The sequence below is a fragment of the Acomys russatus genome, chromosome 5, assembly GCF_903995435.1.
Source record: "Acomys russatus chromosome 5, mAcoRus1.1, whole genome shotgun sequence".
Lineage (NCBI taxonomy): Eukaryota > Metazoa > Chordata > Mammalia > Rodentia > Muridae > Acomys > Acomys russatus.
This window is the reverse complement of record NC_067141.1, coordinates 2,280,937-2,302,562: the sequence shown is the minus strand read 5'-3', so window position 1 is coordinate 2,302,562 and position 21,626 is coordinate 2,280,937. Positions and strand designations below refer to the sequence as shown.

Sequence of the window (21,626 nt, the reverse complement as noted above, 5' to 3'; positions counted from 1 at the left end):
CATCTCCTCCCAAGAGGATCAGGCAATCCTGTGGGGGGTGGGGATGGGGGGAACTCCAGAATGTTCATATGAATATTTCAACTCTAAGGGAAAGCAGGATTTTACTTAGTGCTAGGCTATGGGACTTGATTCAACCAGGTGCGTTGGTGGAAGACTCTGGAGCGGATACGCTCAGAACTCATTTTAAGGATCAGCTCAGAGTGCTCTCAACAATCTCCTCAGGTAGGTGTCATAGTTTCCCTATTATGTAAATGACGTGGGGACATGGGTAGACTAAGCAGCTTGCCCAAGGTCATAATAGAAAGTGTCCGGGCTAGGATTTGAACCCTAAAACACATACTAGTTATGTTATTCTTTAAATAATGATAGTGGTTGCAGGTGTCAGCTACTGCAGCAGCAGTAATACCGGCTGTCGATCACTGATACACCCAGGCTTCCCGTTCCTATTTCACCTAATTTAATTCTCACTACAGACTAAATAAACAAGGTGTTATTATTATCATCCCCACGCTGCAGAGGTGCAAAGACCTTAGGTAATCTGCCCAAGGCCACACAGTATGAAAGAATTCTTTGAAATTCCCTGTCCCTGGTTTCTTCCTGTCACCTGCTCTCTTCCCTCACATGTCCCAGACCTTGCCTCTTCCCCTGTGCTTGGCGAGGGGTGTCGCGTTTGTGAACCTTTGTTCATCCTAGAACTTGGGCATGAAACAGTCTGGGGCCAGACAATGTTTCGATTCCTGCCTTGCTGCCCGTGCTGTTTGGAAATAGCTTGAGCCTCAGAACCAGGGACTCAAGTCTACTGGACTGAGCTGCCTCACTGACTCGCTCCAGGCTCCGTCTGTCCAGCGAGGAGAGACCAGGTGCAGTTTTGCGGCAAAAGCCCTTTGCTTCGTGGCGGCTACGGCTGCTGCCGTCTTGAGCGCCGCTTCCAAGCAGTTCGCTTCAAGGGCTTGAGTCTTTCTGCAACAGTCTCCTCTAAAGAAAAGTTTTCCCGCGGCCGAAAGACAGTCGCGGTCAAGTGCACGCTCTTCAAGGTTGAGACGGCCGGTGAGCTGGGCTGAGAAGAGCCGGTGAGCTGGGCTGAGAAGAGCCGAGATGCGCTCCTCCTCCCAAACACACTGGCTCAGAAACGCCTGTCGCTCAGTTCAGTTTCCCGGGCCGGGGTCTGGGAGAGAAGCCGGAGGTGGACCCATATCGCCCTGGGAAGTGTCTCAGCATCTCTGCCACTCCGTGGACAGCATAGTTTGTTTTTTGTTTTGTTTTTTCTTGAAAGTCACCACACCCTGTGGCTGTTCAGGTGCCTGGAACCCCGGAGTCGACCCGACCGGACGCTGCCGGACTTACCTCTCAGATCTGACGGGTCGTGGCAGGTGAGTGCAAAGTCTGGGGACGCTCCTCTTCTTCTGGCCTCATAAAGCCAAGCATCTCCAGGAGGCACAGCCAAGAGCGCCCGTGGGCCAGGCCTAGACCCCTCCCCTTACTGAGGCTCCGCCCACACCTGCCCAGGTGTTTTCCCTGGGCCACCCTTGGACTTTTCTCCTCCCGGAGTAAGCCGTGACTCCTCAGCGTCACCTGCGGTCCCGAGGCAGCTCTGCACCTCAGCTCTGGCCGCGCTGTGGCAGCGCGGGTGCTTGCTGCCGCCCAGAGGCCACTCTGCAACCTTCGTTCTCGCTGGGTCACAGTTCCATCCTCCCAAAAGGTACTTAGCAGCGCCTCTCTCTGCCCCAGATCACAGCAGCTCTTAGCCCAGTTCTAGCAGACATTCCTCTCAGCCTCTTACCCCCTTCACCCTTCCGACCTGGTCAAGACCTGCAGCACGTTGCAGCTTCAGAATCTTCTTGAGTTCCGCTGTGGGCAGCAGGAGCTATTTTACCACACCACTTATTCTTTGAGCCAGTCAGCTGTTTTTCTATAGGGACTCACACAAATGACTATTAGAAATAAGCTTAGAACACTGAAACTGTGAGGGATCAAAGACAGATATCCAAGTTACAATCTCTTTGAGCTTGGAAGAAACACGGCCCCACAACAGGGACAGTGTTAACAAGAGTTTAAATATCTTACACTTTAGTGTGTTCATAGCCATCTACAGACCTTGTTAAAATGCAGATTCTGGAGTTGGGGATGTAGTTCCGTTGGTAGACTGTCTGTCTAACACACCGGAAGCTCTGGGTTTGATCCCCCAGTATCACATAGGTTGAACGTAGGGATGCATGCCTGTGATGCTAGAGCCGGGGCTGTGGGTGAGACAAGAGACTTGGAAACTCAAAGTCCTTCTCCGCCACATAGTGAATTTGAGACCGGCCTGTGTTGCATGAGACCCTGTCTCAGAGAAGGAAGGGAGGGAGGGGGAGAAATGCAGACTCTGATTCAGTAGGGTGGCATGGGTCTCAGAAATCTGGACCTCTGGCTTCCCATGAAAGGTCTCTTCTGCCTGACCAACGATGACACTTTATGTAGGTAGAAGCATGTCAAGAATTATTGAGGAACATAGAAAACCCCCTAAGACCCGTAACTATTATTTCTCATGGTGAAGAAGTGACGTAATAGTCTACACTCTTCCCTAAATAAGCAGTTAGTAGACTCGTTCTACTGGCTGGTCTGCTGTTAACACGAGTTATAGTTATTTGGAAAGAGAGACTCTTAATTCAGAAAGTGCCTTCATAAGATTTGCCTGTAGGCAAGCCTGTGGTGTGTTTTCTTGATTGGGATTGATGTGGGAGGGTCTAGCTTGCTGCAGGTGATGCCATCCCTGCCCTGGTGGTCCTGGGTGCGATAAGAAAGCAGGCTGAGTAAGCCAGGAGGAACAAGCCAGTAAGCAGCGAAGCAGCACTCTTCCATGGCCTCTGCTCCAAGTTCCTTCCCTGCTTGAGTCCCTGAGCTGTCATCCCTCAATGATGAGCTGATATCTAGAAATATAAGCTGAAATAAGCCCCTTTCTCCCCAAATTGCTTTTGGTCATGGTGTTTTATCACAATAGAAACCATAACTAAAAAAAGTATTTGGTATATATATATATATTAGTTATATATTACATATGATGGAAGTTTTGTTTTTTTAATTTAGAAAGTTCATTTTTTAATTGTGTGTGTATCTCTCTCTCTCTCTCTCTCTCTCTCTCTCTCTCTCTCTGTGTGTGTGTGTGTGTGTGTGTGTGCATGTTCATGTGAGCTCATGTGCCTGCAGAAGCAAAAAGGGCATTGAATCCCTTGGAGTTGTAAGCGGTTGGAAACCACCTGATACGGGTGCCGGGAAGAAAACCTGGGTCCTCTACATGAGCAGTGCATGCTCCTAACTACTGAGCCATCTCTCCAGCCTGAAAATTTTAAATATACACTGTTCTAAAATGTATTGAGTTTTTAAAAATGTCATTACATGGCCTGTTCTCATATTATAGCAGAGCCATATTTTTCATCTCCTGATATGTGGTGGGCAGCTTTCCTGGCTGCTGTGCACATGTCCTTAAGCCCATCAAATTATTTAGTTAGTTTATTGCTATGTTTATCATCTCTAAACATTCACTAAAATAAAGTGTTCTTTGTATACAATCTTGTGAGGACCCTAATTAGGTCCTCAGAATAAATTCCTACTAATGGAATTTCTTCCATGTTACTGTACTCAATCAGTGTAGTTCACAGAACAAAAGAGATAGTTAAAAGAATAGAGGTGTAAAACATACAGAAGCCATAATAATAGTAGATTGTTTATAACTTTCATGTAAGTATATGTTAAAACATACATGTATTAAGGAATATATGTTCAAAAAGAGGGTATTTCTCAATAAAGGTTTACAAGTGGTTTTTTTTTTTTATCCATCTTTGTTAATTTGTTTGTTAAAATGGATATATGTTAGCAAGGCTGAGTGGGTCACACCTGTAATTCAGTATTTGGGAGGCTGAGGCAAGATAATTACCATGAATCTAAGGCACCCTAAACTATACAGAAAGTTTCAGGCCAGAAACACAACAAAGAACTAAGTTAATTAAAAAAAAAAAACCTAAAAGGGTGCAATGAGAGAATGTCTTAGTCACTTTTTTATTGCTGTGATAAGGCACCATGACCAAGGCAGCTTATATTAAAAAGAAAAACAACAGTTTATTGGGGCTTACACTTTCAGAGGTGAGTCCATGACCATCAGGGTAGGGAGCACTGGAGCAGGCAGGCAGGCATAGTTCTGGAGCAGTAGCTGAGAACTCACAGCTTGAGACAACAACCACTGTGAGGCGGAGAAAGCTCACTGGGAATGGCATGAGCTTTTGAAACCTGAAAGCCCAACCCACTTTACACTTCTGTTAACAAGGCCATACCTCCTAATGCTTCCTAAATTCCACCAACTGGAACCAATCATTAAAATATATGAGCCTGTACACACACATACAAATTTACACACCACACACACACACACGCACTCACGCATGTACACACACACACACACACACGCACACGCACACAGGCAAGCAGGCATATGCTAGCCACAATGCGTAAGTGGAGATCAGAGGACAGCTTTCAGAAACAGGTTCTTTCATTCTCCCAAATCTTGTGGACATGATCTTGTGCCACTGGGATGAGAGCAAGTTTATCTCTTTAAGCTTGAATTTGGGTTATCAGGTTTGGCAAGAAGTGACTTTAGTTGCTGAGCCCAGTTTCCCCACTTTTGCCTTTGGCACTCACTAGCATCAACAGTCTCACTGAGAGCTTTCATTCCCCTGGCTTCTCAGATCTGATGGGTCATCTTCCCCCAAAACAAAAGGCACTTGACACTTCTTTTTACAGTAGTTATAGCATTTCAGGGTCAGTGTAGGAGTTGAGGGTCTCAAGAGATTATCACAAGAGCGATCAGGACATCTAAAGCTTCTGGACAACCAGAAGCAACGCAAAGGTGTAGCTTAGAAGACAAGGACTTAGGCACAAATGGGGAAACTCTATCTGTCAAAGAAGATTGCTCCTTGCTCTAGAGCAATGGCCTTTGGTTCTTGTGGACATGATCTTGTGCCACTGGGATGGAGAGCAAGTTTATCTCTTTAAGCTTGTTCTTTGACTAAGTCTCTTTTGGAAACTGATGACTGGAAAGTCAGGACCAGGGCCTTTGGCTTTTTAAAATATATTTTATTTATTTGCTTTACTCTTTGTTTATTTATTTTTTAATGCATATGGGTGCTTTGCCTCCATGTATGTCATGTATACCTGGTACCTGTGGAGGCTAGAAGAGGGCATCAGAACCCTGGAACTAAAGTTACAGACAGTTGTAAGCCACTATATGAGTGCTGGGACTCAAACCCAGGTCCTCTGGAAGAGTAGCAAGTTCTTTTAGCCACTGAGATATCTCTCTACCCCCCTTTTTATTTTGTGTGTGGACACACATGCTATGGTACATATGAGAAGGTCCAATAACAGTTCTTAGAGTTGATTCTTTCCTTTTGCCACGTGGATCCCAGGGATCAAAGTCAGGCCATCAGGGTTGGCAGTAGGCGCCATTACCTGCCGAGTCATCTCACCAGTCCTAGACTGGGGTCTTTAGATTCTTTTGTGTGAATGCTGCTTCTCTGGCAAGAAGCCGGTTTTAGGCAATCAGCACCGTGGACAGCGGCCAGGCGTTTCCAGGCTTCTCAGAACATTTACCCAGGAGGTCTCTAAATGGTTGCTGGTCACCACAAAACACTGTTCACTATCTGAAGATGGATTCAGTGAGAACGTTGAAGGAGCTAAGGTGACATCCTCCAACCAGCCTATCAAGTCTATATAGATAGTGAACCATAACTAAACTGTCTTTATAACTAGAAATGTGCAATCAGTTCTTTTGCTTGTTTGTTTTTGTTTTTGTTTTCATTTTTGTTTTTTGAGACAGGGTTTCTCTGTGTAGCCTTGGCTGTCCTAGACTCACTTTGTAGACCAGGCTGGTCTTGAACTCACAGCGATCCACCTGCCTCCCAAGTGCTGGGATTAAAGGCGTGTGCCACCACGCCCAGCTTTTTTTCCCCCCTTAAGATGCGTGGAGCGGACGGAGCAAGCTCCTATTCCAACTCCTACTTCCAAAAATTCATTTAATATATTGTCCTTGGATAGAGGATGTATCAGATATTAACAGGGTTTTTCTTTGTAGCTCTTGCTGTCCTGGAACTCATTCTGTAGACCAAGCTGGTCTCAAACTCAAAGATCAGTTTGCCTCCGCCTCCTGAGTGCCAAGTGTTAAAGGCGTGTGCCAGTGCCTATAAAAGCAGTTCTTAACTTTCCAGACTGTTAAGTGACCTATAGAGTTGCCATACATTGAATTAGTCAATACTGGTCAAACCTCTGACAAAACTACAGAGATGGAGAATGGGTTGGTGGTTATCAGAGGGCAGGAATAGAGTCAAGAAGGGAATGGGCAAGATGAGAGAGGGTTTCTTTGTAGAGATAAATCAGTTTTGTGCCTTGGTTGTGGAATGTTTACAGGAATCTATACATATTTACAAAGCATGCACCCAAATATGCATATTAAAATTGGTGAGAGCCAGGGCTGTAATGATAGTTCCGCAGTTAAGGATGCCAACTGTTCATGCAGGAGACCCAAGATTGGTTTCCAGTACCCACACCAGGTAGGCACAACTGCTTGTTGTTGAAACCTTTGGCCTACACGAGTACCTGCACTAATGTGTGCATAGCCACACACACATAATTACAAATAAAATAATCCTGTAAAAATTGTAAATTAAATAAGATTTGAGTTTGGCCAACAGTATTAACCAATGCAAATTTCCTAGTTAAATATTTTTGCTTTATTTGTATAAGATGTTGCTGCAGATCGAAACTAAGTGAAAGCTCAAGAAATTCTATGTACTATGTACTAGTTTTGCAACTTCTGTGACGACAACGATGATGATGATGGTGGTGGTGGTGATGATGATGATGATGATGATGATGACTTTTCTAGACAAGGTTTAGCCCTGGATGTCCTGGACTCATTTTGTACACCAAACTGGCATGAGCTCACAGAGATCCATCAGCTTCTGCCTCTGAGTGCTGGGATTACAGGCATGTGGCACCACACCTGGCTGCTTTTATTATTTTTTTTAACCCGCATGTGTGTATCACACACACACACACACACACACACACACACACACACACACTTGCCACAGAGACCAGACAGGGTGTGACATCTCCTGGAGCTGGAGGTACAGACAATTGTGAGGTGTCTGATGTAGATGCTGGGAACTGAACATAGATCCTCTGGAAGAACAAAAAGCGCTATTTACTGTGGATCCATTTCTTCAGCTGAAATATGATTATTTAAGAGAAGAAGTTAATAGTCAAAAGCCAATGTTCAAAGTTTGCATCTTAAGCTTGAATAAGAATAGCAAACTTAAAAAGTAGAGTGGTAGCAAATAAATGTAAAGTCTTAATCTTTAGTATCTAAAGTCTCATTTTCAAGATTTTTCTGGCTATGTGAATCCTTTATCTGTCCTTATAAAAACTGGGAGCTAGCTGTCTAATTCCACAAAAAAAAAAAAAAATCATAGAGAATGTGTTTAACGTGTAGATCAATTTGGTTAGAATTGACGTTTTGATAATGATATTTAGGTTAGAATTGACGTTTTGATAATGATATTTAGGTTAGAATTGACGTTTTGATAATGATATTTAGGTTTCCTTAATTTTTTTCAGCAATGTTCTTAGTTTTCAGTACAGATCTTTTCATATTTATTTCTAGTTATTCGACAGACCTGGGATAGTGACTAGCCTGGGAAAACATGGTCTCTAGTGGCACAAATGTGGTAGTAACCATCACTCTCTGGTTGAATTTTAAAATGTCTTGGTTTTGTTTTACTACTGTCTAGAAGTCAGTGCAATTGTCCAGAAGTGTCATGAAGAACCAATTTCCTGTTTTCTTTGACCATGCCATTCTTAGCATGTGGTATCATCCTCAGGGCCACAAGATGGCTGCTGTATTACCAGGCCTTGAAAAGAGGGAAAGGAGGAGTGAGAGGAGGAGAAGGAGGAAAGGAAAGAGAGTGGAAGAGGCAATGTAGTTTATGCCCCAAAACCAGGAAAAGAAAGCTTTCAGCTGAATGTAGTGACACGTGCATTCAGTCCCAGCACTTGGAAGGCAAAGGCAGGTGTATCTCTGTCAGCCGGGTTTATATAGACAATTCTAAGACAGCCAGGCCTACACAGACAGTGTCTAAAAACCAAAAACAAAACAAAACAAAAAAATCTCCCAGAATCCTAGATTTTTTTGTGTACTTTCATTCCATATCGGTCTCTAGTACTGGGTTTGGCTATTCCTATAAGTGGGGAATTAAAAAAAAAAAAAGACTTTTCTGCTGGGTACATTGCTCTCTCAAACACAATCAATACTCTACTGGCAAACTATGAAGAGAAAGTCGGCATCACTGAAGACTGGGCAGCAGGAAGCTGGTGTAGAAAGTGATACATCTCTTTTACAGTGCTATTTAAGGTGGTGTCTGATGCAGTTGACCATGTAAACATTCTACCACACTGATCTGTGTCAGGCGCTGTAATCACACTTTGGTCTCTTGTTTCAGCTCCTGCCTTTTCCCTAGAGTTATGGTGGACTGCTTTTGCTTACATAATTTTCTGTCACTGTACTCAATTCTTTTCAATCTATTCAACATTATAGAAAAATTCTGCTTACTTCTTTTTAATGTAGTCAGACAATGTTTCCCCTTTCCCTACTCAAACCATTTTTCTTAGGGTCTTCAGTAATCTTACACAGTCTAAGCTGGTGAGTCCATAAGCCTTCTGTAACATTTTTTTTTTTTTTTTTTAGCCACTCTGTGTTGGATTTTCTGTATCCTGGCTCTCTTGTCAGGCTTGAAGGCTAAATCTTTCAGTTCAGTTTTTCAATAGAATTTTGATCAAGTTGTCATGTAAATGTGTGTGTGTTGTGTGCATGTATGTACACATGTATGCATGCATTTGTGTCGGGGGTGGGCAGATATAAACATCAAGTGTCTTCCTTGTCACTTCACTCCCTGTAGCAGTCTCCCACTGAATCTAGAACTCACGGTTTTGGTAAGATTGGATGAACAGCAAGATCCCAGGACCTAGCTGTCCCTGCTCCCCGGAACGTGAGTGTCAGATGTGTGCAGAAGCACCTGACGTTTATGTGGGGAGCCAAGCTCACATCCTTGTACAAACACTTTATCCACTGGATCAACTGGGCAGCCCAGGAACTACATATTTTGAGTCACTGCATGAAAATGACTTTATTACATCCTTATGTTTAGTTGCTAGCTTGGAAATAATTTTCTTTTCTTTTTTGAGTCAGGGATTCTCTGTGTAGGCCTGGCTGTCCTGGAACTCACTCTACGGACCAGGCTGGCTTCAGACTTAGAGATCTGCTTGTCTCTGCCTCCCAAGTACTGTGATTAAAGGTGTGTGCCACCTCGAGCTGGCTGGAAATAATATTCTTTATTATTTTGAGGGCATTACTTCATTGTGTTTAGCCTTCTGTTTTGTTTTTGAATTCTGATTTTTGACTCTTTGGCCTCATTTTTTAAAAAAATTATAGACTGTGTGTGTGTGTGTGTGTGTGTGTGTATGTCTCTGTGTGTGTGTGCCCATGTGTGTATATACTTGTGTGCATGTACCTGTGTACATGAGCATGTGGAGGCCAGAGGTCAACCTTGGATGTGATAAATGTCACCCACCTCCTTTGAGAGAATCTCTCACTGGTTTGGAGCCCAACAATTAGGTAAAACTGGCTGGCCAGTGAGCTCCAGGGATCTACCCGTCTCTACCCCCCCAACCCCCCATCCCTGGGGCTGCATGAGCACAGCCAGCTCCCAGCATTTGTTCATGGGCTCTGGACATGGAACACAGGCCTCGTGCTTTTGTGACCTACCTACCCCATCTGCTTTTTGCTGCCGACTGAATCTTGTAGAATCTCTCAGTCAGTGGTGCTTTTCTTTCTGAGCCTTCTCTTGTGGCTTTATATCTTTTTTAAAAAGTTAGTATTCTATCTCTCTCTCTCATTTTAGTAAAATGGTGTGGAGGAGAGGAAAAGACACGCGTTTCCATTGTGTTCCTAGAGCCTTCTCAGTCCTCCAATCTCATTTCTGAATCAATTACCCATGGCTCTTTGCTTCACATGTGAACAGTGACCGACAGTCCTTTCTGTGTTTCTGCTGGCATTTCAATTTTCTACACACGGCTGTATCTGACACTCCAGTCATCTCCCGCTCCTTGTCTTGGGCTATCTGCTGCATTGACCAACTTCATAGCATCCACTCTGTGCATCTGGCTTTTCTAGAAGATGCCACACTCATTCCTAGCTCAGTCCTTTCGTGTTTCCTCTTGCCCCTTGTCTGTAATGGTTCAGATGCCCACAGCAGTTTCCGGTCCAAGGCACCCCTTACAGAGATCTTTCCAACGTTCTAAACCTGGTGTTAATATTTATTTTTAGTAGCTTAAAAAATGACTAACTTTGCTCAAGACTTGTTTATTTATTTGCATGTATGTATCTATGTGAGTGTATGTGCAGGCACATATACCTGTATGCAGACACAGAAAGCTGAAAAGGGCACCAGACGTCTTCCCCAGTCACTCTTCCACCTCTTCAGAGGCAGGGTCTCTCCCTGAACATGGAGCTGATGTTTTCTTGGCTAGGCCAGAAGCCAGCTACTGTCTCCTCTTCTCCCTTGGAGCTGGCATTACAGATGTGCTCAGGGTCTCTGCCTTGTTATGTGGGTGCTGGGATCTGTACCCCAGTCCCCATGACTGTGTAGTAAGCAATCTTAACTGATGTGCCATCTCTCCAGCCCTTGATTCTATTTTTCCGCAAAGCAGTTATCAGTAGCTAAAATAACACTACATGTTTATTTATTTGCTTAATTTATGCTGTTTATAACTACAATGGAAAGTGCTTCGTGTCTTCGTGACTGCATGCCGGAGTCTTGAGCAGGTGCCCAGGTGAGTGCTCCAGGGTTTGGTGAGCGCTTACACTTAAATGATCGTTCATGATGTTCTTCTTTTTTGGGGAAAAAAAAAAAAAAAAAGAGCAGGAGTTTCATGCCTTCATGTAGAGTATCGGTGTCTCTCAGCAGATGGACTCCTGTTGATCTTTGGAAGACTCTAGAACAGTAGTTCTCAACCTGTGGGGTCCCAATCGTTTGTGGAGGGGGGGCGAGGAGGGAGTGAAATGGCTTTTTCACAGGGGTCACCTAAAACCACTGGAAAACAGATATTTTCCTTACAATTCATAACAGTAGCAAAAATACAGTTACAAAAGAGCAACAAAAATAATTTTCTGGTTGAGAGTCACCACAATGTGAGGGTTGAGGCTCATTGCTCTGGAAGAAGCATATCCTGTTGTTCCAGGAGGGATCTGTCCTCTGTGGCTTCTTACCACACTCCCTCTCCTCCCTGACCTGTGTGCTCTCACAGACCTGTGTCCCTCATATTCATAAACATATCAGTTACCTCTGTGAGGGCCAGGATGGGATGCTGCCCTCGAGGAACGAATGTTCTCTGAGTCATTCTCACAGTGTTTATCTTATTACATTAGTCAGGATTTTTGGAATCTATTCTTCTTTTTAAAAATTAAATGTTATCTTTATGTTGTGTGTCTTATATACTTATTTTTGTTGCTGTTTAAAGCAGGACCTCCTGTAGCCAGGACTGAACTCAAATCTACTATATACTTAAGGCTAACCTGGGTTTTCTGATCCTCCTGCCTCTAACTCTCAAGTACTGACATTAGAAGTAAGGTTTTCTATGCCTGGCAACTAAAGGGATGTTTTTTTCTAGGCAAGCATTTTTTCACTAAGTTACATCCTTGACTTTCTTTTTACTTTTAATTTTGAGTCATAGTATCATTATGAGGCCCAGGCTGGTTTCAGCTCCATCTGTAGCAGTCACTGGCCTTGAAGTTTTGAGTCTCCTCGCTCAGCTTCCTGGGTATTTGAGATTACAGGCAGGCAACCCCAGGCCAACTCAAGTGCATCACAAGGGACTTTTTATGTTGGATTCATCTTAGACGTGAAGAACTGCAAAAAAGAATACAGTAAGTTCTTGTCTTCTCTTCAAATTCCCCTCATACTAATCTCACATAACTGTATACCCTGGTGAGCTGTGTCAACTTGACACAGGATAGAGATCTCTTGAGAGGAAAGCCCCGGTGAGGAATCCCAAGTTTCCCGAACAAGAGCCTTTAAGGGATAAATCAGATGCAAACCATCACAACACAAATAGCTGGATTTGAGATTTTTATTTACCTTTCATTCAGTTTTCACTAATACCCTTATTCTGTTCCAGAATATAATTCTGGAAAACATGGTGCATTGAGTTTTCCTGTTTCCTAGTCTCCTCTACCATGGGTGGTTTTTCTAACTTCAGGACGTATTTTAAGAGTGTCCCCAGATAAAGACTGGGGAAGAAGACATAATTGAGGTAAGGTACCATCTTGACCATGTCCTGCAGGGACCCTTGATATCACAGTTCCTTTGGCTAGTCATGTGACCTTGCTCTCTTGGCTAAGGCAGAGTCTGCCAGGGCTCTGCTGTCAAGTGATTCTGTCTCCCTTTTCACTGTTAGTTCTTTGGCAGTGAGTCATCAACTCTAGCCCACATCTCGGGAATAAATGTATTTTAAGAGAAAACTTCATGAGACAGCAGCAAGTGGAAAAATAGTATCACTATAAATAGAGGGCAAATATAAAAAAGGATAGAAGGATGCAATTAAAATCTCTTACACCTGCCTGGGATGCATAAGGCCCTGGGTTCGATCCATAGGGTGGTAAAACAGCAACAAAGGGTTGGAGAGACAGCTCAGTAGTTAAGAACACTCATTGTGGGGCTGGAGAGATGGCTGAGAGGTTAAGAACACTGTCTGTTCTTCTAGAGGTCCCGAGTTCAATTCCCAGCAACCACATGATGGCTCACAACCATCTATAATGTGATCTGATGCTCTCTTCTGGCCTGCAGGGGTACAAGCAGGCAGAGCACTGTATATGTCATAAATAAATAAATCTTATAGAAAAATAAAAATAAAACTTAGAAAAAAAGAACACTCATTGTGGGCTGGAGAGATGACTTCATGCTTAAGAGCACTGGCTACTCTTCTAAAAAAGACTCAGGTTCCATTCCCAGAACCCACATAGTGGCTTACAACTGACTGTAATTCCAGTTCCAGGGGATCCAACACCCTCTACTGGCCTCTAAGGGCACTGACTGGATGTGGTTCACAGACATACATGCAGGTGAAATAAAATGAAAACCAACAACAGCTACATAGATACCTGTTCTTGTCATCTAATCTTATCTCTCAAATTACTGCAAAACTTAACAGGCTAAAATGACAGAATTGTCCATGCTGCTCATGAACCAGCAACGTAAAAAGGTCTGGGCTGGGAGTCTGGGTCTCTGCTTACATGGCATCAGGTAATGAGAGCTGAAGGGTCCACCTCCAGAACTGACTGCTCACATTGCTGGTAGGTCAGTATGAATTGGCAGTTACAGCCAGACCACCGTGTTTGGTTCCTTTCCCCGTGAGCATCTCAGTAAGGTCTGGGCTCCCTTAGAGTATGGCTACCATGTTCCAAGGATGAGCATGCTGAGAACAAGCCAAACATGGTTTTGATCTGGATTCAGAAGTCACACACTGTCTCTTCCATGGAATTGTATTGGTTGAGGCAGCCACAAAGACTCACCCAGTGTTTGAAAAGAGGGAGTACGGACTCTGGGAATTCTTGGTAGGGGAGTATCAGGGTTCTCAATGGGCATGTTCATTGGGAAACACAGGCTTTCCTAGTACTGTAGCCTGCTGAAGATTCTGAGCTTGAGGTCTGCTCCATTTGTGTTACAAAAAAGAAAAATGACAGAAAGACCAATGGACAGTTTTCTCGTTGAAAGGAAACGAATGACCAGGTTATGTGCACACTTATAATCTCAGCACTTGGAAGGAAGAGATGAGAGGGTAATGGTAGGAGGTCAGCCTGGGCCACACAGTGAGGCACCCCAACTTCCCATCTCCAGAGGAAAAAAGGAAAGAAAGAAAAGAAGAAAGGAAGGAAGGAATAAATTCATGAGAAAAGCAAGCTATCCCCTCTCCCCTCCCCCTGCATGTGCACTTAATTCTGAGTCTGTGGAAGCACCTTAAATTGAATTTTCTTGACACGCCAAGCCTTTCGCGTGTTGTTGTGTCATTGCACCATGATGCTGGCCTCTTGAGGTTCCCTCACTCTCTTCCATGCTTAAGAAGTGGTCTCAGTCTTCCACACTCACCTCTGTTCTCTGATTCGAGAACAGCCTCCTGCTTAGCCTAGCCTTCATCGCTTGCATCACCCCTTTTCTGGGTTCTGCAGATGGCTCCCCATCTACCCTTTACTTCCCAGAGCACAGCAGCCACGTGCTGTTTGCAGCCACTAGCTTTTTCCCACCTTGACTTCTGCCTCTCACACTCTACCTGCAAACTCTGTTTTCTGGCTGGCCGACTCCTACGCGTCCTTCAAACCTTGGGTTGACTAACAGTTTCTTCCTCATTCCTATTCTGAAATTTTGTTAAAACTCAGCACCACTTCCTGAATGCCTGTGAGCTGTCTTCCTCATCTTAGCCTTTGTTGGTTGATAGAGACAATTGGAGAACAACACACATTTTTTCCTCAGAGCTCCGGATTCCTAGAAGCTGAAGGTCAGAGCACACAGACTCTGTGCCCGCTAAGGACCAGCTCTTTGGTTTGTAGAAGTTATCTCCCATGGTGGAAGGAGTGAAGAGTCTCTCTTGGGAATTTTCCCCATGATCCAGTCATTTCCCAAAGATCCCATCTGCTCACCTTGGAAATTATGGTTTCAAATTATGGGCTGGCAAAATGTCTTAGCAGGGAGAGGTGCTTGCTGCCAAACTGGATGACCCGAGTTCGAGACCCCAGACCCACGTGATGGAAGGAAAGAACCTACTCTTGCAAGCTCTCCTCTGACTTCCACTCGTATGTTGTAGACCATGCTAACACTAGCAAGAATTGCAGATAGTGAATTTTGGAGGTGCAAACACATTCAGTCCATATCACTTTTCACTCTCATGTTCTACATGCGTCAGCATCTCACTTTTTATGTCTACGGCTATCTCCGGGTACCACAATATCCCGGTGCAATTTATTAGCCAGTATGCCAGTTTTCAAGGACCAGAACTACATTGAATCCTTTTTGTCATAGACTTGTTTTGTATAATCGACACTGAGTTGAGAATTCTTATGTCCATTATTAACTAAGGAAGAGTTCTCAGAAGAAACTACTAAAAGGCCATATTAGCTTTCTAGTACTGTAGCAAACACCTGGTCTATTCATCATAAAAACGAGAAAAGTTTATTCTGGCTCACAGTTTTGAAGGTTTCAGTCCACGGCTATTGGCCCTTATATCGAGACACTTCATGACAGGAAGTGCATGGGGCAACAAAACGAAGCTGCCCATCTTGTGGTGGCTTGAAGAGGAGATGGGACGTAGAGACTCTGGCATCCCATAAATCCCATCGACAGCATGCCTGCAGTTCTATAGACCCTTCCACCAGGCTCCGCCTCTCCTCTTAAATAATTCACCTTTTCCTATTAATACCAAACTGAGGACCAACCCCTAACACATGGTCCTTCTGTGGAGGCCATTCTATAGCCAAGCTCTAGCTAGCAAGGCGGAAAGAAGCACGAGAAGGTCAAGACAAAGGTCAAGTGAAGATGGTATGGCAGTTTGAAAGAAAATGGAGTGGTAGATTGGGAGGTGTGGCCTTGATGGAGTAGGTGTGACTACGTTGGAGGAAGTGTGTCACTGCAGGTGGGCTGTGGGGCTTCAGAAGCGCAAGCCAGGCCCAGCGTCACTTTCTTTTCCTGCTGCCTACCTATCTGAATGTAGAACTGTCAGCTCCCTCCCCAGCACCGTTGTCTGCCTGTGTGTCACCATGCTTCCTGCCATGATGATAATGCATTAAACCTCTGAACTGTAAGCCAGCCCAGTGAAATGTTTTCCTTTATAAGAGTTGTGGTAGTCATGGTGTCTCTTTACAGAAATAACCCTAGCTAAGGCAAAAGGATTAGAGCAAGGTCCTGGAAAGGGTCCTTGTGTCTAAACCATGCAGAGAGCTCTGGAATACAATCCACCCGTCTGAACTTGTCTCAACTGGAGACAACGAAGATGTCTTTCACATACCTGTATCCAACACCCATTGGCTGGGAATCCCCAGGAGACAAGCATCTTTTGGTCCCTAAGCATGCCTTCCCTAGCTTGCCAATAGCCTACTGGCAGTACTCAGGGGAGAGAGAGAGAGAGAGAGAGAGAGAGAGAGAGAGAGAGAGAGAGAGAGAGAGAGAGAGAGAGAGAGAGAGAGAGAGAGAGAGAGAGAGAGAGAGAGAGAGAGAGATATGTTTGGCAATCAAAAGGAAGCAAAGCACAGAGGAGCTGGAGGCTGCCTGTGAAGAAAAGCCAAGAGGCTCCCAGAGGATGGTGGGAGCAGCAGTTACCTTAGCTGCAGTGTGAGGCTCAGGACATGACTTGGAAAGAGAAGCACATGAATTGAGCACATCAGGGAGAGTGCCAAATGAAGAATATGTTTAACTCAGTTCTGTGGCCTTGAGCCAATAGAGATGACAGCATAGTAATAATATTTCTTCGTATGATTTCACTAATGAATTGGAAAATCTGGGACATTTTCTAGGGAAAAAAATGAAAGGACTAAAATTAACCTAAAAGGAGAAGGTAAATTTAGATATGGCAGTATTAATGGCTAAGAATTTAGAAAATATTTCAAAGAACTTCCAGATTGATGAAATAAATTGGGTGAATTCTCAGAATCTTTGAAGATATGCCATTTAAGTGATCTGAAGCCAAAGAAAATAGAAATGCTTCACAGTTGCGTTTTGAAGAACTAGCAAAACGGAATGAAACTTGCCAAGGATAGGATATTGACAGGCAGACATCTTGTTATAGACACACATAGACATGAAATAAGCCCTCCGTATTTGTGTGTGTGTGCGTGTGTGTGTGTGTGTGTGTGTGCGCGCGCGCGCGCGGGCGCGCACAAACGTGTATACACTTTACCAACTGATCTGGGGAGATATTCCCAGCTTAATCTGGCTTTTTTATATGAACATAAAGTTATGATAATAAGATAAAGTAACATATTTAATGTTATCAATAAGGCACCCTACATGAGATGTAGAAGATTCTTGTCAGTTTGCTTTTCCAGCACTGAGTAATCTTCCTTTGAGGGGAGCCTCATTGGAGGTGGGAGACAGTTTTTTTTTCTCCATTGTGATGGCTGGAGAGAGGAGATGCTTCGTTCTCTAAGTCCCAGCTGCCAGGGACCAGACCTAAGATGTCCTGTCCAAAAGGATGCTTCCTCTTAGGGTTTGATGAAGTTGTGACAGCAAGAGTTCAGAGACCATGATAAATTATTCAAGGGTATTCATGGTGGCTGCAGAGTCCAGCAGTGTTGCTGTAATCTATGGCACAGTACCGGTCTTGGTGGCATCCACTCACTTTATGATCCAACAATGGCATCTTAAGCAGCGTTTTATGGAGCTGGGTCCAGTTTTTGTTTTCTTCTTTGCCTTTGTAAGTCTGATTCCCAAGCGTTCCGGAAAGTTCTATGCATTCTTCCAGTGAAGTTCTGAGTTAGTAAAAAGAACTTAAATCGTGTCTGTGTTAATTACTTATTTCATTGTTGGGATTCAGCACCTGACGGAAGTAACTTAAAGGAGGTGGGTTCGCTTAGGTTTGTGGTTCGGCTTCTTGTTTTGGTGAATCAAGAAGTGAAAAATAGCTTAGAAGTATGGCCAACCTGTAACTGTCCCCAGGCCCCCAGAGCCACACATCACCTGGTAGAGCCCTGTTCACAAGGTTCTGTAACTTCCCAAAACAATGCCATGGGGGTGGGCGTGGGGTGGGGGTGGGGTGGGCAGGTATCCAACTACACACACACACACACACACACACACACACACACACACACACACACACACGGTCCTATGGGAGACATTTCATGTGAATCATACCTGCTGTTTGTATCCTTGGATGGGTATATAAGGTCAAAGAGAAGAGGACTGCAAGCTCATTTTTGTAGGCACACAGAAACAGAAGGCGTTTGATAAAGTTCAAGTTCACTTCTGAGAATGACCCTCCCTGAGCAGGAATAAATGGATAACCACTTTAATGCAATAAATAATATATATCTCAAGCCCCAAACTGACTGGCGGGAGCTTAATGGTGAAGTCTTGGGAGCATGGCCATTAGTGCAGGCATTTCTATTCTTTTTTATTCTTACAAGCAGAACCCTGGAAGGACAATTAGACAAGAGAAAGGTACAGATGGGCTTTAAAAAAAAAAAAGGCTGGGCGTGGTGGTGCACACCTTTAATCCCAGCACTTGGGAGACAGAGGCAGGTGGATCACTGTGAGTTTGAGGCCAGCCTGGTCTACAAAGTGAGTTCAGAACAGCCAAGATAACACAGAGAAACCCTGTCTCAAAAAAAAAAAAAAAAAGACAGAGAGAGGCAAGATTATTAGCTCATGCATTCTTATGAATTCCTGGAAAACTATGAAAAAGAATTCAAGTTCACCAAAGGTGGCTGTTTAAATGTTGACAAACAGAACAAAAATGTGCAGCTTACAAAAGCAACAAGCAGGAACATAGTCACACTGTGTAGGACCTATAGGGGACACTGCAGTCTCTGCTAGGAAAGTCCATGTCATAGCTTCCCTTTTTTTTATTTTTTATTTTTTGTTTTACTAATTGTTTTGGCAGTGCAGGGGCTAGAACTCAGGGCTGGGCTGAGGAGATGGCTCAGGAGGCAAAACACTTGCTGTGCACATTTGAAGATCAGAACTAAGGTCTTCAGAACCCACACTGATGATGGTGGCCAAGGCGGCTTCTAATTCCAATAGACGGTGGAGAGGGGGCTCTCAGGGGCAAGCTGGCTACTTAAAGCAGCCACATCTAAGCTTTGGTTCAGCTTAGAGATCAGGGTGGAGAGTGACTGAAGAGAACACCCAACATCAGCCTCCACATGCACAAGCACGTGCAATTGCACACACGTGCCCAAATACATGCAAAAATGTACATATACATACACAGCACATACATGCATATAATGTAAAAATACATTGAGGGAAAGGAAAAGGGAGCTTTGAGTGTTGCACGTGCTGGGCAAGTGTTCCTCTACTGAGCCACATCCTCCCCTTCCTCCTGTATGGTTTTAAAAAGACATTCTTCATTCCCAGATAAGTTAAAAGCTGTGATGATGTGACTTTTTCCTAAATTAATCTATATAATTTAGGTCCCAAAGGACTGAATCGGCCTAGAAGGCTAAGCAGACTGCTATACTGAGGGAGGAGGCCTAGCAAATATTTCAATATAGTCTAAATCTATATTATTCTGGAATAGAGACATATTGATAGCATATAACATTTTCCCTCAAGACATTAAAAAATAAATAGAGTTAAAGTGAGATGAAAGTGGAGTTTTAAAGCATAGGGGAAAGTTGTGTGTGTGTGTGTGTGTGTGTGTGTGTGTGTGTGTGTGTGTATGTTTTAATAGTGCTGAGCCATGTGGAATAGGGGAAAAGTAAGAATCTGTGTTAGAATTTTTCTCTTGCTATAACAGAATATTTAAGTCTGGGTAAATTACTAAGAAAAGAGATGTAATAGTTTGTTTTGGGACAGGGTTTGTCTCAGCCTGCCCCTGAACTTGCTATAGAATGGAGGATGATCTTGAACCTTTGATCTTTCTGCCTCCACCTCCCCAGCTTTGGGATTACAGGTGTGTACTGAGTCACACCCCTGGCTTCTGAGGCAAAGGGATGGAACCCAGGGCTCCATGGATGCAAGGTAAGCACCCTATAAATGGGACCACATCCTTAGGGCTCTTCCGGAGCCTAGAGCCTGGCAAGTCTGAGATACGTCGTCAGTGTCCGGCAGGGCTCCTGTGTTGCTCCAACTGTGTACAGAGAATAAGAGGATGAGTGGATTGTGGGAGAGAAGCACAAGGAATCTGGAGAGTCCAAACTTGCTTCCTGAGAGCCTGCTCTCATGTAACTAATCCAGTCCTCTAAGAATAAGCAGGGCTCACCTGAGGAAGTGCTCATCCCTGTGTGGGCTCCCTGACATCCACTTCCCAACACAGCCGTGCTGATGCCACATTCAACATGAGTTTGGAGAAGTCAAAGGTAATTTGAACCATAGTAGATCCCTACCTCATTTTTCACAACACACACACACACACACACACACACACACACACACACACACACATTCTCCAGAAATGCTAAAAGTAAAGGGGAACCCCTCCCCCCATAAGAAGATAAAAGGAAATCTCAGATTATTCTTGTGATCTTGGGACAGGGTAAAGTTGGTTGTCTCAGCATGATTATAGAAGAGATGGAGCAATACAAAAAATTATACAAATAGGAAAATATTAAAATATCATATGTGATATGGAAATGCTGTAAGCATGGCTGTAAGTAACTAAAGGACACAGCATAGACAAAGCAGGTGGTGACACATGTCTATAATTCCAGTATTCAGGGAGTTGAGGCAGGAGATCAACCAGGAACTCCAGGCTACCCTCAGAAAAAACAAAACTATCACCAACAGTTCATATGCAAATCACTATTGCCAACCAACACGCATAAAAGGAAAGGAGAGCGGGAATGGTATAGATTTAAGATTTAAGAACTGCTAATTAAAAGGTTCTGCTAGTCATTTTTTCTTGGTTATAGACAAAGGAAACTGACACCAGTTAGTTTCAACAATAAAGGAAGTTATAGGAAACCTCTCAGGTTAGTTCACAGTGAGAACAGAGCAGGAGAAACAGGCTTGGGCAGAAACTCAGTGAGGCAGGCAGCAGTAAGAACTTGCCACTGGTGTGGCTGGCAGGACACTGGCTGCACCCATGCCTGGCACTGTTTCTCGCTGCTGCTGTATGCATAACTATGAGATTTTGTGATTTGAGGCATTATCTCCAGCCAACCTCGTTTCTACAATTTCAAAGTCTAAGTCTGTGGGGGCAGGGCACACCTGGCTGGCCTTTATTAGATTACTTTCCTGGGTTCTAGCTGATGGCAGTGAGAGAGAGAACATTCTCCCCACACCTTGCTCTGTTCTCACTATGAACTCTTGAGTTCTCGCCCCCGATTTTGTATCCCTTTCAAGTTGGTTTGGATGTTGAAGAGCTAAAAGCCCAGCTTGTATTCAAGCCCATTCGTACAAATCAAAGCACATTAATGTGCCAGCTAAGATCATCACACTTCTTTTCATGTTTGTTAAGATATATTGCTGCCTAACTGGCTGCTCAGTAGAGTACGAGGCACTTAATAACTTACCGACTATGTGAATATTCGCACAAATGTGAAGACAGACGGCCAATCCTTTCCAAAGATGAAAAGCTGATTCTCAGAGAAATAGAGTTTCTCCAAATCACTCCAGGGTTCAATTGTATTAACTTGTTCAACCCCAGCCTTGTTTTGAAATTTAAAGTTGCCAATGTGACAAAGTTGATGAAATTCAGTACAATCTCCTGGGTGGGAACCGTGTTCTCCACTCATTGTTTCCCAGATAAGCCTGCCCCAAGGTAGGCTTGGCAGAGTGTGAAGTGCACGGACTTCCTGTGCACAAACGCCTTGACTGAGTTTCATCCCGAGGGTAGCT

At 44.0% G+C, this 21,626-nt stretch overlaps 1 protein-coding gene across 1 annotated transcript in view; it reads right to left on the bottom strand.

Annotated features, from left to right (window-relative positions):
* Scnn1g (sodium channel epithelial 1 subunit gamma) overlaps positions 1-1,475 on the bottom strand; it is a 31,284-nt gene extending 29,809 nt beyond the window's left edge. Inside the window, exon 1 of the mRNA XM_051145163.1 lies at positions 1,345-1,475. The gene's annotated coding sequence lies outside the window, so the exon portion shown is untranslated. The remainder of the gene's footprint in view (positions 1-1,344) is intronic.
* Positions 1,476-21,626: the final 20,151 nt, after the last annotated feature.